This window comes from Ochotona princeps, chromosome 13 (assembly GCF_030435755.1).
Source record: "Ochotona princeps isolate mOchPri1 chromosome 13, mOchPri1.hap1, whole genome shotgun sequence".
NCBI classification, from domain to species: Eukaryota; Metazoa; Chordata; class Mammalia; order Lagomorpha; family Ochotonidae; genus Ochotona; species Ochotona princeps.
The window spans coordinates 42,072,328-42,087,490 of record NC_080844.1 but is presented as its reverse complement, the minus strand read 5'-3'; the positions used below and the strand labels follow the sequence as shown (position 1 = coordinate 42,087,490).

Sequence of the window (15,163 nt, the reverse complement as noted above, 5' to 3'; positions counted from 1 at the left end):
TGCAGTGTGATTCATTCTACAAACACTCCAGTACCTACTTTGCCCCAGGACAAAGTACCAGGGAAAAACACTTGGACAAGCAGAAACAAACCTGGCCCTTGGCTTCTTGGAGCTTGTGGGAAGTCACCATGAAGGCAAGCATTAGAAAAGTAAGGGTAGGGCCCAGTGGCGTGGCCTAGTGGCTAAAGTCCAAGCCTTGAATGCCCCGGGATCCCATATGGGCGCCAGTTCTAATCCAGGCAGCTCCACTTCCCATCCAGCTCCATGCTTGTGGCCTGGGAAAGCAGTTGAGGACAGCCCAAAGCTTTGGGACCCTGAACCCGCGTGGGAGACCTGGAGGAGGTTCCTAGCTCCTGACTTTGGATCGGCGCAGCACCAGCTGTTGTGGTCACTTGGGGAATCGGATGGGAGATCTTCCTTTCTCTTTCTCCTGCTCTCTGTATATCTGACTTTGCAATAAAAATAAATAAATCTTTTAAAAAAAGTAAGGGTAGGGCCTGGTGTGATAGCTTAATGGCTGATGTCCTTGGCTTGCATGTGCTGGGATCCCATATGGGCGCCGGTTCTAATCTCGGCAGCCCCGTTTCCCATCCAGCTCCCTGCTTGTGGCCTGGGAAAGCAGTCGAGGATGGCCCAAAGCCTTGGGACCCTGCACCCGTGTGAGAGACCTGGAAGAGGCTCCTGGCTCTTGGCTTCGGATTGGCTAAGCTCTGTCCATTGCGACTGCTTGGGAAGTGAATCAGTCAATGGATGGAAGATCTTCCTCTCTGTCTCTCCTCCTCTCTGTATCTGACTTTGCAATAAAGATAAATAAATCTTAAAAAAAAAAAAAAAGAAAGTAAGAAAGTTGAAATCAGTGTAAAGGCTATAAAATAGAAATGCTGGGGCTGCTGAAAGCAGATGCAAGAGAGAATTGACTCAGTCTGGAAGGCCAAGGAAGGGTCCTTGGGAAGTGACAGGAGTACAGGTGGCTGGACGAGAGTGGGGGATGGCAGGAGCTAACCTCTTAGGCCACCCTCGAGCCCACCTCTCTGCCTTATTTCTTGGTCCTTTTGGAGGCAGTGAATCTTCCTGCAGTCCATCCTGGTGTCATTCCTAATGCATGGTGCTTTTTTAAAGCTTCACAGGTTTTAGGACAAAAGTTGAGTCTGGCTGCTGCTTGTGGGTTGGTGGGGTACAGATTGTGCACCAGATGGTGCATGCACTTGTCCAGTGGTCCTCGCAGCAGCCCTGTGAGGGTCGTGATTGCCCAGCGAAGAACTTAGGGCTCAGCAGTTGGACTTCACATCCCGTTGATTCACATTTAGAATTGGAACCTTCGGCCCATGGCCAAATGTGCTTGTGCCTTTCTGTCCACCCCCCGCACCCAACAGATTTTTGTGGTTGACCTGGGGATCTAGTCATTATCTCTGTGACATGTCTGACAGCATGCAGTCTGAGTTCTAACCTTGCAACTTGTAAATGAACTTTTGGCTCATGGCCTGTTTATCAGTTGAGGGCTGTTTTAATTCCATGTCAGGCCAGTGTTGAGACTGTAAGTGGATCTGTCTCATGGTGGTTTTAAAATCACTTTTTCAGTTCAAGTTCAGAATTGATGGAAGGTGGTCTTAGAAATAGTCATTTGAGGAGAACAGCAGTGGAGCAGTTGAATAGAAAGCTTGTTCTTGCTGCCGGGAGTATCCCTGTGGGCGGAGGGGGACGAAATTGGTATGGGCTGGTCACTTTCATTACCTGGAGTTGAGTCTCTGGCCCCCATGTGTTTGACACAGAATGGCCTCTGTGTGGGGATAATCTGTGCCAGTTATTTGATCTTCTTGAGCTTTAGTCTTATCTGTATAATGGGATAATGATGCTGCTCTAGCTACCTTGACCTTGTTGTGAGAGGCAAATGAGCTACAGAGCCTTAGGATTAGAAGAGAGACTTCCCTAAGGAAATAGGAATGAGGTTATTTTGAGGTCTTGTGACCCGTGTGATCTACCATCGTGTGGTTCTTAAGCAGAATACACTAATTCTCAAAGTGTAGCTGCATCAGAACCACTTGGAGCTGTGCATGGCTGGACCTCCTCTGAAGTTTTTGATTCAATGGGTAGAGGGAGGCTGGATAACCTTTTTTCTTTTAAGATTTGTTTATTTTTATAGAAAAGTCAGATATATCGAGAGGAGGAGAGACAGAGAGGAAGATCTTCTGTCCAATGATTCACTCCACAAGCAACCACAACAAGATTCTTACTTCAAATAGCATTCTTCCTGTGTCTCCCAAGGATGTACTTTTTTTTTCTCCTGAAGTGTTTATTTTTTTCTACATAATAGTCAATGTTCAAGATTGTTTAAAAAATAAAGAAAAAAATCAAGAAACAATCCAGGAACCTAATGTTCAAAAGGGCCTGAACAAAACCTCAGTTTTCTTTACAAATGGCTTTTTCTAGCCTGGCTCCCTTTGAAGTGGCAGTGCCAGCTCCATCCATCCAGCAAGATTACCACTTGTTTTGCCTGTTTTTTTTGTCTCAGTGTAAATTCTCCATTCCCTTTGTGTCTTATTGGTTTTCATGATTTACTGGGCCTTGTGTTTGGTTAGCTCATTTTAAAAGGGGAATTTGGAGTCACTGCAACACAACGAGAAACCCCAAAGTGGTTGGGGTTGTGAGTCCTTCCTAGAAGATTCCATCTTGCTCACAGAAACTTAGTAGCTGCTGAGTGTCCAGGTCCTAAGCCCAGGATACTGCCTAGCCCTGCCCTTCCTCACTGTGGCAGAGATCCTGGCTTCCTCCTGCTCTTCCACTTGGCCCAACCAAATGTGGCAAGTAGAGACCGAGGGCTTTCTGGGGGCAAGATCAACCAGATCAACTAAGCCATTTAAGTACAAAGAGGCTGATGAGGAAAGGGGTGTTACTTGGATTGCATTTGAAAACAGGGTTGGGAATAACACTGGCTGTGAAAACACGATCAAAAATCTGCAAAATCAACACTCTTTCTTCCTGGTAAACACGAAAGGCTCGGCAGCTGCACCTCTGCCCGCGTGTTTGGCCAACTGCTGTTCAGGACTTTGTGCCTTGCTCAGCGGCTTATGCGTGCTGGCTGCAGCCAGGGTTGACATCCCTGCTCCAGACTGAGTGTATGGAGTGTTCCAGCACCTTCAAAAGCGGTGCTAGTGCAGGGTGCAGTTGCACTTAATGGCAGCAGATACAGGTGCCTCAAGACCAGTGCAGGCAGAGGACTTGACCCTACTGTTAGGCAAAAGGTGATTGTGGGTGCCTGACCCTTGTTACATAAGAGAGTTTGTGGATTTCAGAGAATTAACCCTCACACATACATTTGAAACAAGTCCAAAAAAAATTTGCCACTCCATTAAAAATTTGCCTTCCCCTGCTGCTGAGAACTGGTCCCATTCCCTGTTCTTCCTTACCCCTCCTAGTTCCCTTCCTGCCTACAGCAGTCCTAGGAAACTGTTTGGGAATATACTTGGTGGTTTCTCAGAATTGGAGCTATTGTCTGACTTGGGGACATCTGGTTCCTCTCTTGGGTGCTCTCAGTTTTTTTTCTTACTCCCATATACTTTCCCCAAGACGTGGCTTAGGAGTAGTTGGCAAGAACACAGCAGTGTGCTTCAGTTTCTGACAGCGAGCGCTGTCAGAGGAGTTGTAATTCTTTTGCTGCAGACTCTGAGATGTGCCCGGGATGCAGTAGCGCATGTTGACTGCACTGCAGTGTCTTCCCGGGGTCCTCAGGAGCCTCCAGGGGTCAGGTGGGGCTGGAAGTGAACAAGGAGGCCGCAGGTAGGTGTCTTGCCAGCTGCATGACTGGAGCAGCCTGGCATCCTCCAGGAGGGAGGCTCCTTGTGTCAGATGTGCCCGTCCCAGTCAGTGGTTTCTGCAGACATTTGGGGCTCGGGAAGCAGCTGTGTGAAGCATGTAGTGTCGCAGAGCTGGGACAGAGCCTACACTTCCAAGAGCCACCAGGCCCTGAAATGTTTCTGTCAGATGCGTTTTGCATCCATGTTACCAAAAAACCCCCCATATGTGAGAGGGAGAATGGTGACCTGATTTTGCAAGAATCTCTGTGGAAAACTCAGGCACTTTGGAGATCGAAGAGGCCTGGAAGGAGGAGCAGACGGGGAGCAGCTTGGTCTGGACGCTCTGACAGTTTCAGGTTTGCCTTCCAGAGGATGCAGGGCTGGTGACCTGGAGCAAGGTAGGCTGGCTCTGATGTTGGCCGTTGTCTGTGGCCTCTCCTGGAAAGCCGTCTGTCCCTCTGCAGGTGAGACCTCTTCCACTTCCATCCTGGCTTCTCCAGGCAGAGCTCAGGGCTCTTTTCTGAAGGCCCTGGGCCTAGGGGCTGCAGCTGCCTTTGATGTTCACACAGAATGGAAACAACAGACAAGCAAAAATAAAAAGTCAACAGCATGGGCTTTAGAAATAGGTGCATTGTGTTTTAAGTTTTTTTTTTTTTAAAGATTTATTTATTTATTTATTTATTTTGGAAGGTAGAGTTAGACAAAGAGATATCTTCTGTCTGCTAGTTCACTTCCCAAATGCCCGGAACTGGGCCAGGACAAAGCTTGACGTGGAAGTCCATCTAGGTCTCTTGTGTGAGTGGCAGAACCTCAAGCAGTCAACCCATCTTTAGCTGCTTTTGCAGGCACATAGGCAAGTGACTGGAGTGGAGCAGTTGGGAGTCAAACCGACACTCATATGGAATGTCTATGTTGCAGACAGCAGCTTAACTTACTGTGCCTCAGTGCCAGCCCCGTGTATTTCAGTTTTATGCCTAGAGACAAGGAACATTCAGTTCTAATCTGCAAAATTAAGAAGTAATAAGGATATGCTCTCAATTCCATGTTGCATCAAGTTAAGGATGGTGGTGAAAAGGCACAGGGGAGGGAGGGGAACAGAACAAGCAAGTGGGGTGGGATTGAGGGGAAAGCAAGTGACAAGGTATGTGGGGTGGTGGGAGGCAAACAAAGGCTTACACAGGAGGAGAAAAGCAAGGCACATGAGTGAGCGTGGAGTCAGGAAACAGCTTGGTGTGGGGTGAAGCCAGGTATAGCCTGAGCTTCTGCGTGGCTGCAGTTTGTGTAGCAATTCTGCAATGTCACACCTTCACTTTCCAAAAGGATTTTTTTGTTTTGTTGTATCAATGCACCATGCCACTGAAATCTGACAGCCTGACAGACCTTTCCTTGTAAAATCAAAACTAGATATGACTAGTGGTGAAAGAAGCAAAGACCTAATTTGTGTAATACTCTTCAGTATCAAATGGTTCCTTCCCCCACCCACTGAAACAAAGCTAAAACCTGTTGTGTTTCGTTGACTGCACAGCGTTAAAGCGGATTGTCCCTATAGATACAGGAGTGCACACATTCACGTGTAAAGAACAGGAAATGCCTGTAAGTCACCCTCTGGTTACCTCTGGGTGGAGGTTTTATGACTGTTTTCCTCCTTGGTTCTTTTTTTGGATGAGGTGATTACTTTCTAGTTTTTGGAAAAGCAACTGTTAGTGTTGCTTTAATGAGGAAAATGGTTAGTAAAATACAAGTATAATGTTCTGGTTGGAAAACATAGGAGAATGACATTTAAGTACCGCTCACCAAAATATTACATACTTTTTTGATGGTGTGAGCTTGGAAATGCATGCTTTTGGGGGAATCCCACCCCCCAATTAGGGTGCCCTGTTTTTCTCTTTTTGTTGGAATGTGTAGTGCTTCTCAAAGTTACACAGGTATCAAGAATAAGATCCTTCCACTGGCCCAGATCTGCTTCTCAAGCCTAATCCCCTGCTTCCCCAGTGGCAGCTCCTTAATCATTTTCATGTTTACTTCGAAGATTTCTTTGTTTTAAAGGCAGAGTTAGAGAAAGAGATCTTTCATCCACTGGTTCGATCCAGAAAGGGCTGCAACAGGCAGGGCTGTGTTAAGTAGAAACCAGCAGCCTGGAGCTTCATCTGGTTCTCCTATGTGAGTGGTAGGGTCCCAGGTTTGTGGACCATCATCTTTGGCTGTTTTTCCAGGTGCATTGGGGGGAGCTGGATTGGAAGTGGAGCAGCCCTGGTGGGATGAACAAGAACTGGTGCCCTCGTAGGATGCCAGTGCTGTAGGCTGGTGGTGGCATTGCTGGCCCCCTACATTCAAAAACCAACTTTCTGTTTTGCTCCATTTTGAACATTATCCCTTGGCTTCTCACCATGTGGGGGATGAGGATTTTCCTCCCCATCCTCTGTCTCTCTGCATTACACTATTGTGTCTTCAGAAGAAAAATTCCCATCTGGCTTCTCTGAAGGTCAAGAGTATCGAGCCTTACCTGAGGGGGTGAATTTTGCCTTGTGTGGAGCCACATGCACATACTTTGGCCTTTTGTGATCTTGCCAGTCAGACTTTTAAAGTGTGTCCCAGAGCTCTAGGTTACAGGTTTGCACTGGGCTGTGTGCTTTTGCCAGCTGGATCAACCCAGCACCGCTGAGGGCCTGGTAAGAGTGAGGATTGAATTTAGGGCATCTCCTGGTGGTTGGTTTTTGGACCACACTATAAACATGCATTACTGTCCTTGGCTTTGACATAGAAGGATAGAGAAAATATATTTGATATATTCATTGTTGGCTGGTATCTACTACCATGGTGGGATGGGGTGTAGACCCTAGAAGTCATCTCCATTGAGCTCTCAGTTCAGAACAATCTCAAGAAGACGCTTTCTGTTTATCTTTGCAGATATCCAGAGCTTGCAGGGCAGGGTGGAGATGCCTGTGTCCTGGGAACCCAGCTGGAATTTCTATGAAAAGTGCTACCTTTTCCAGAAGGACTGCTGTAATGCAGTCTTAGGGGTATAGTAATGTGGGCTGTTAGCCAAGTGTGGACAGTTGCACTTTGTTCCCAGGGCCGCCCCCAGCTACCTCTGAATTCTTTGTCCAATTCCAGAAGCCATTCCTCCAGGCTTATCCTGTTTCCTCCGGGCTCGGGAGTGACTCCCATCCCCTGCCCTTTGCCTCTCTATTTATGGCCCGTCTGAGTTCTGGAGAATTCACTAGGACTTAGGTCAGTGATGTTACCATCTTTCTCACTGACAAGGAATGAGAGAAGGCACAGGGCAATACCCTCATTACTTCCACTGCAAGGAATTTGAAGACCGTGAGTCTTAGGGGCACTTGAAAACATACCTCTACAGTGAGGAGCTCGTTCCCTTGACTCACTCTTTCCAAGACTGGACAATTCTTCTCATGGGAAGTTCTCTGCTATTGAACTGACATCCTTGTCTGGGACTTTCATCCACCTAAGAGGGTGAGAACACCTTTGAAGATGAAGTTTGTTCAGTAAGTTTACAAATGACTTGTTTTCTGTTGCTGTGGCATCAGTGAAATAAAATGAAGTAGTATATGCAGTTTGGAAAAAGTAATGGGCACCATGCAAATGCAAGCAGCTTTGGTAGACATTCATGTCTGCATGACTCTGACTTGAGCTTTCATCATTCCCCTTTAGTTAAGAACACTGCAGTGCTGGGTTTTAGGAAATAGTTTCCTGGAGCTTTACTCCCACCCCCATCCCCATTTTTAAATTTCAGTTTTAGGAGAAAGATAGCAACAGGAAAAGTAAGAACCAGACCATGAATGGCAGTTTCAAAAGTGAGAAATCTGAAATGGAGATTCACTAACTTACACATTTGATTCACTGAGATCTTTGAGGAAGAGGAGGTCCTGTTGCAGGCCTGGAAGGCTCTGGCTTGTTGGCGTGGAAGGCTGGGTAGTGGTTAGGAGTGGGCTTTGTGAGCATCTCACTTTTGAACCTACCAGTCCCTCAGGTCTCTGTGCCTACGCGGTTCCCAGTCCTCCCACATCTGTGTCTAGGTGGGTTGAAGAGGAGCACGGGCTTTGTGAAGAAGGCTCTTTTAGATATGCATTTGAGTCTTTGCAAAAATCAGTATCACGTAGCATTCTTATAGGAGGTGTCTTAAAAATTTTCATGGAAATAGTAACTATGAAAAAACTTGTTTTTTTTTTTTTTTTTTTAATTGTGGCACCAAAATACACTTACTTTTTAACTCCATGAACTGTTTGGAAAAACTTCTTGTGTTCTCTCACCTGCATTAGGATTTCTCTTTTTATCTTTGCCTTAAAATACTTTAGGAAAAATCCTTTGGGTGCTGTTTATGGGAACTGGTCAGCAAATTCTTCTTGCTGTTGGCCTGGCACATGTAGTATTGGCAATGGTTTCCAAAGGCACCTGTAAAAGGAACTAGTTCAACATGTATTTTCTGAGCGTGTTGTTGGAAAGGTTCAGTTTTGTTTTCCTTTATGATTTTGATTTATTTGAGTCTGATAGAGTAGTATCAGTGACATGAGGAATAATTACGGTGGCTTTTGAAATTCTGTCCTGGAACCCCACCAGGAACCAACACAGATTCATGCCAAAGAACACATCTTAGGTTTTGTTATTTTAAAAATATTTTTAAAAATGCTTGTTTGAAATGCTAGACTTTTTGATACTTTAAAGAGCATTGTTTAAGTGGGTGGAGTTGTTTTTTGATCTTCTGAGTTTAAACTTCTGGTGCAGGAGTGGTCGTGAAGACCATGTTGTATTGTAAGAGTTTTAGAGCTTCTGAGATGTAAGACGTGCACACGTGTGTTGGCACACTTGCACTGTCTCCATTTTACTAGCCCGCTTTGTGCTCTCTCTCTGGCTGCTTTAATGCAGTCTTCAGAATCACTTACCACCTTAAGAAGCTTAGTGTGATGCTTAGCCTTTCAATAAAACCGATTACCCTTACAACAAGAATGGAGGGCGAGAATGGCAGCAGGGAATTAACTTGCTAACACTGGTGAGTGGATAATTGTGTTTCAGCTAAGACTTCGTTTGTTTTCCCAGCTTTCTATGAAGAACCGGTATTCCTTTTATGTTAGAGGAAAAGAAGCACAATTTCTTGCAAATCCTTTCTCAGTCGGCCCTTGGGGGGTAGCAAGGTGGAGAATGCAGGAGGGGTAGAAGCTTGGAGCCTCCAGGATGTCAGGTGCCAGGGCTGAAATGGAAACTGGTCCCCAGCTGCTGTGCCATCAGTGGTGCCTCTCTTATTGTTGTATTTACACTTACTTATTTTCTTAGTAACCCTTGCTTTGAGAGATTTCCTCCAAACCAACACACTGACACACTGTTAAGTGATGCTCTTTGCTTGTTGTGGATCGGTCATCCGTGGACCTACCTGCCTGTCTCAGTTACCCAGGTGACTTCCGTGGAGTTACTCTGGGCTCAGCTCAGAATAAGGACGTGAACACTGAGCCAGCTTAGACACTCACCTGTGTTGTCCACCATTGTTGCTTCCAGAGTGGAACCCCCTGGGCTGAGGACCCACGCTGTGCTTCTTTCTGCAGTTAGAACTCTTGTGAATTTTGGACTCGGGACCCTGCGCCCCCCCCACTGACTTTGGTATCTTTTCCCTGAGAAACCTGCCTTGGTTTTGTTTTCCGTGCAACAACAACATAACAACCTAGCAACCAACAACAGAGCATGTCTTTGTGACCTGGGGAAACTTTGCCTCATCCTCCTCACCTCACCTCGGTAGATATCCCAGCGGCAATGGCAGTGGCATTCACTGAGCGACCCCTCAGGAGGTGGCGGATGCTGTGTTATGCGTCTGCAGAGGGAGGGGTCTCGTCGATCCTCTGTACAGCAAGGACTGCTCATTAAAACATGCTCACCCACACCCCATTTTATTGGCAGAAAAACTGAAGCTCTGAGAGGTTGAGTAATTTATTCAAGGTCTCAAGGTCAGAAAGTGGCGGTTAGGTTTTGGGTTGATTTGTAACATTTACCCCTGCCATGGTTTTTCTCCTTTAGACCCTTTTCTCCTTATTCACGTTATTTCCAGGCCAAACCCAAGCTCTGAGTCATCTGCAATCCCAGACCCTCACCTGCCTGTACATCCATGTTGACTCAGCTCTGCAGCAGGATGTGCAGGAGGGTTGCCTTAGCACCTGGGATAGATGGGCTAAGTAGTGCCAGGGGCTCTTCCTCCTGCACCCTGAGGACCATGCAGTAGCGGGGTGTGTTTTGGAGCGTGTGGGCTGAGGGGGGGGAGTCTGGCTCTGTCTTTCTGATTTTATTCTCTCAGGTTGGAGCCTTGGGGGCCCTGGGAGGCATTTCCTAGCCATGATAATGAGCACTTCTTGCCTCCAAAAGAGTTTGCCACAATTGTTTAACTGCTGCTCTGCCTAGGAGAAGCCTTAGAAATCCTCAAATCCTTCTGGAGAAATGAGGAGCCTAGAAGAGGGATATCCCTTGCTACAGATGGCCTCAGTTCCACTCCCAGGACAGGGTGTATAGCAGGGATTCTTCCTTTATTTTGGGCTGTGAATCTGATGGAAGCTTTGGATTCTCTTGCCCAGAAAAATGATTATGAACACACACCTGTAATGTAGGCAACGTGCTGAGCTCTTGCATGCATCGTTTCTTTGAATTCTTTTCCTTTCCTTCTGAGGTGTGGAGGATACAGTTACCCAGCCTGCATAGGTGAGAAAGCAGACAGGACTCACCGTGGCCACAGGTGGGGAAAGGGGTGGAGTCTTTGGGTTGGATTTCAGCCACATGCCAGGTGGATTTATTAGCCTTAGAGCGGCTGCCACAAACCATGTTGCCCAAAGAGGATTTGGTGTGCAACAAGAGTTCCTGGAGACCAGCCTGCTTGTGTGGCTGCTGGAGGAAGGGGCAACAACTCTTGGCACCCTTCTCAGAATCCTCGCCTGTCCTTTTGGACCTTTTAAGTGAATCTACACGGAGTCACTGTGGCCATGCTTTGGGTGGGGTGTTGGGTTGTCTGGCCTTCCCTTTGGGGCCTGCTGCCTCTAGATAGACTCTGTGAGCCTGTACACATGCTCCTCAAACAGGGCAATAGAGTTTGGGTTTTCTTGGTGGGGAGAGGAAGTCACTGCTCTTCATGAGTTTTCAGTATAGCCCGTAAGCAAATGGCTTCTGGAAGTACAGTGTGCACCATGTTCTGGTACTAAGGTTAAAGGATCCAGAAACCACCTGTGATTGCTGAGCATGCGTGGTAAGTGTCTTGTGAGAATTTTCTTAGAGCTGTCAAAGGTAATGGGATTTGGGGGTAGTTTGTGCTGCTTCTTTCTTTGCCACGCACTCCTGTTGGTCCACAACCCCGTTGCGGCTATCCCTTAAAGTGTAGATCTGCAAAATGAGGATCACCAGAGCAGAACAGGGATACAAGTGGAAGTAGACCTAGAGAGGTGCAGGAAGTTGCCCCAGCCCCCACAGCTAACCCATGACTCAGCCAGCCTTCTTCAATGCCACGCAGCTCTCTCTTGTCTCTCCTCTTAACCCCCTTTACTCCTCACCATTTTTACCTTGCTCGGTTCTCCGGCCCTCTTCTTGCATCCGTGAAAGTCTACTGGGTCGTTTCAAGCAGTTTCTCTTCTTGCTGCCTTTTACATGGCCCCAGTGCTTGGTGAATGAAAGAACAAGCCCACTCGCGTAAGCAGAGGCAACTCACGAGTTCTTCCTAGTTCTTCTTAGGGCAAGGCCCGCTTTACATCATTATACTTTGTTTGTAAAAATAGTTGGAAGAAATTTGAATTTGGTAGAGGAATGTGGCAAATCATTCAGGTTGTATTTTTTTCCACAAGTGAAAAGGAAATTAGCTCTAGGGAGGGAGGAAATGGTGAAGTTGTCAGATTACATTTTACTAACACTGGGGAAGTGTACTTTAAATTTTGTACACCAAGAATTTACTCTTTTGTATTGGTTTGAGATGAAGGGAGTATGGCACAGGGATCATTTTGATTTGTGATCACTGCCTGTGTAATATTTGGAGTGGCTAAAGACCCCAGAATAAACAGGCTGCTGGGACCTGCAGGATGTGCCTGGAGCCCCTTGCTGAGACCACAAGAAGGGCAGGAGTAATGCCTGTGTACAAGAGGCACATGGAGAAGTTCAGGGAGAAGATATTTCTGCTGGGTGTCTGCCAAGGGCAGGAAGGGTACCTGACCTGCGGTACTGGGCCAGTGGGAGTGCTGAACCACATGGTTGTTGCTAGTCCGGTCGCCAAGCCTGTAGGGGTCTTGAAAGTGTCCATATTTGTTCACCACCTTTGGGGCCATGTGTGAGGGCAGGAAGTGTCAGCTGCCTTTTGATGTTTGAAATAATGCTCAGGGCAGATGTTTTTTTCCACCTTAGAGGTTGAAAGATCTTTAGGAATGCAGCGCTTTGCTGCTGGAAAGCGTTTGTTTGATCAGCTCCTGGCTTCTCTGTAGGTAACACCTTCCCTGTTCAGGCTGGCCTGTTTGTGGGCCAGTGCAGGCCAGGCGGTCCTGGTAGTTTAGACGCAATTTCAATATTTCTTAGGCTGCTAGACCACTGGCATCAGCGTGCTCCAAGGTGCTTGTGAGTAAACGAGTGTGGGTTTCCCTTGGGATGCAGCTTGGGAGTTCCCCTGGAGGTCCTGTGGCTAGACACTGTGCACAACTAGACGTTGTGATCGGTGAATTTAATGCCAGGAGATTCTAGGCTCCAATCTGTGTTTTTAAGGAAGCTGAGGAACGAAGACAGAGTGGGTGCTGTGCAGATGTGAGGATTGACTAAGAGAAGATGTGCAGTTTGTGCTTCTAGCTACATCCTTCCGTTTGCTCTCACCTGCAGCCCAGTGTGCTGGATCTGCTTATGCCTGTGTGCTGGGGACAAGATTGAATGTCAGAGAGATTGAGCACTTGCTTAGCATCATGCTACTGGAGGGAGGAGACTGGCTCAGCCAATAGTGCGTCTGTAATCTCCATGCTGGAGTGATGAATTTCCTCTAGCCTGCTGTGAAGTTGAAATAACTGTGTGAGCCAGTGTCATTTAAGATTTTCTAGTAATCACATTAGAACAATTAAAGAACATAGGTGAAATCTATTTGGTTTAATTGTTTAAAGGTTTTATTTATTTATTTAAAAGAGTAACAGATTTTCCATTCACTGCAAATGGCTACAGGGGGGCAGGAGTGGTTCAGGCTGGAGACAGGAGTCTGGGACTTCTTCTGTGTCTGCCACGTGATTGGCAAGGCCACAAGTACTTGAGCTATCTTTGCTGCATTATCTGTTTGTTGATTTATTTGTTGATTTGAAAGGTAGAGTTACAGGGAGATGGGGAGAGAGAGGAAGAAAAAGACAGATTTTTCCATGCACTGATTTGCTCCCAAATGACTGCAGTGGCCGTGGCTGGGCCAGGCTCTCTCATGTGGGTCAGGGCCCAAATACTTGGGCCATCTTGTATTGCATTCCCAGGCTCATTAGCAGGGAGATGGATAGGAAATAGAGTGGCTGGGATTTAAGCCAGCTTTCATATGGGATGCTGTTATTGTAGGCAGCAGCTTAACTAACTGTGCCACAATGCTTGCTCCTTTGCTATTTTTCAGGCACATTAGCAGGGAGCTGGGTCAGCTGGAGCAGCTGGGACTAGAACCGATGACATGATTTGGGATAATTGTTGCAAGTGTGCCTTAATCCCCTACACCACAACATTGGCTCTGGGTGAAATTCATTTTAACATGTTTTCTGTAATTTTGTATGAATAAAATATTGTTTAATATGTAATAAGTATAAAATATCAGTAAAATTTTTACTTTTTTATAGTAAGCCTTCAGCATCCATCTTTGGCCTTTATGGCTATTTGGGAAATATATCAGCAGATGGAAGATCTGTTTTTTTCTTTCTCTAACTCTGCCTTTTAAATAAATGCATGCCTAAAGGCACACAGGCCCCCTCTCAGGGAGTCAGTGGCCACGTGTGGCTTGTGCTGCCGTGGGAGATCACCTAGCCCCGGCATCTCTGCAGTGGAAGGCTGTGCCCTTTCCTAGGTCTTCCTGCAGCAAGAGGTCACAGTTTCTTAGATCACTGATCTGGGCTGGTCTGTCCATTAGCCCTCACCTAAGGAGAAGGTTTGGAAATTCCTCCCTGCGGGGCCCGGCGGCGTGGCCTAGCGGCTAAAGTCCTAGCCTTGAAAGCCCTGGGATCCCATATGGGCGCCGGTTCTAATCCTAGCAGCTCCACTTCACATCCAGCTCCCTGCTTGTGGCCTGGGAAAGCAGTTGAGGATGGCCCAATGCGTTGGGACACTGCACCCGCGTGGGAGACCCAGAAGAGGTTCCAGGTTCCCGGCTTTGGATCGGTGCAGCATCGGCCCGTTGCGGCTCACTTGGGGAGTGAATCATCGGACGGAAGATCTTCCTCTCTGTCTCTCCTCCTCTGTGTATATCTGGCTGTAATAAACTGAATAAATCTTAAAAAAAAAAAAATTTCCTCCCTATGTCAGGAGGGAACCCCAGGTGACCTGTTTGTGAGGGTGCTGGAAACCTGGCCCCTCAGGAAGCATTCACTGCACCGTCTGCGTGGGCTGTCTGTGGCAATGCCCCCTTTTCAAGGACAGTCATGTTTCAAGCACATTCTTTGGGGTGGTGGTAGGAATTGTGGGAAATGTGTACCCTTGGGGCCTTTTCAGCAGACCTGAAATTTCCTGGGAGGGTGGTGGCTGGGAGCAGAATTCTGTCTCGGGAAAGGTGAGGGGCTAAAGCTGGAATGTTTAGGGCAGAATGGAGCCCTCTGTGCTTCTGCTGTGTTTTTCCACATGGATTTGGCTCTTACAGTTTAGGAGCTGGCTTGGAGCAAGACACCAGGCCTGAGGAGTTACAGTCCAGGGGCCAAGCCCAAGGGTTGAACGGCCGAGTAGCTAGCAGGGGTGTGAAGGCTGTGAGGCTGCAAATCAGGCCTGTAAGAATGTCCTTTCCTACAAAAATGTTGTGGTCTTCCTTTTTTTTTCTAGAAACACAAGACACTCTTGTTCTTTCATTTTCCTGTTGTTGATAGAGAAATATTTCTCTTGAAGGAAACCTACAAACCTGATAAATGGCAGCCAACAAAGTGTTAGGACCACAAATCTAGGAGCCATGGCCATCTGAAGGGAGTAGTTACTATGCAACTCTTTCTTTGAAGCCTGCTCTTGGCAAATCTTGCTATTTTTAAGAAAAGGCTACATGTTAAAATTGTAAAATATTTGACTTCATAGCTTTTTTTCTCTTTCTTTTCTTTTTTTCTTTTCTTTTCTTTTCTTTTCTTTACTTTCATATTTGTTATTGGGCCTGGTGCAGTAGCCTAATGGTTAAAGTCCTTTCCTTGCATGTGCTGGGATCCCATATGGCCACTGAT

General features: G+C 46.8%; 1 protein-coding gene across 50 annotated transcripts in view; it reads left to right on the top strand.

Annotated features, from left to right (window-relative positions):
- Positions 1 to 15,163, top strand: part of SORBS1 (sorbin and SH3 domain containing 1) — a 221,645-nt gene that overhangs the window by 37,811 nt on the left and 168,671 nt on the right. Inside the window, exon 1 of one of the 50 annotated variants that reach the window (XM_058671774.1) lies at positions 7,015 to 7,297. The exons of the other annotated variants lie outside the window; for them this stretch is intronic. The gene's annotated coding sequence lies outside the window, so the exon portion shown is untranslated. Of the gene's footprint in view, positions 1 to 7,014; positions 7,298 to 15,163 lie in introns of those variants that run through there. 50 annotated transcript variants of the gene reach the window in all.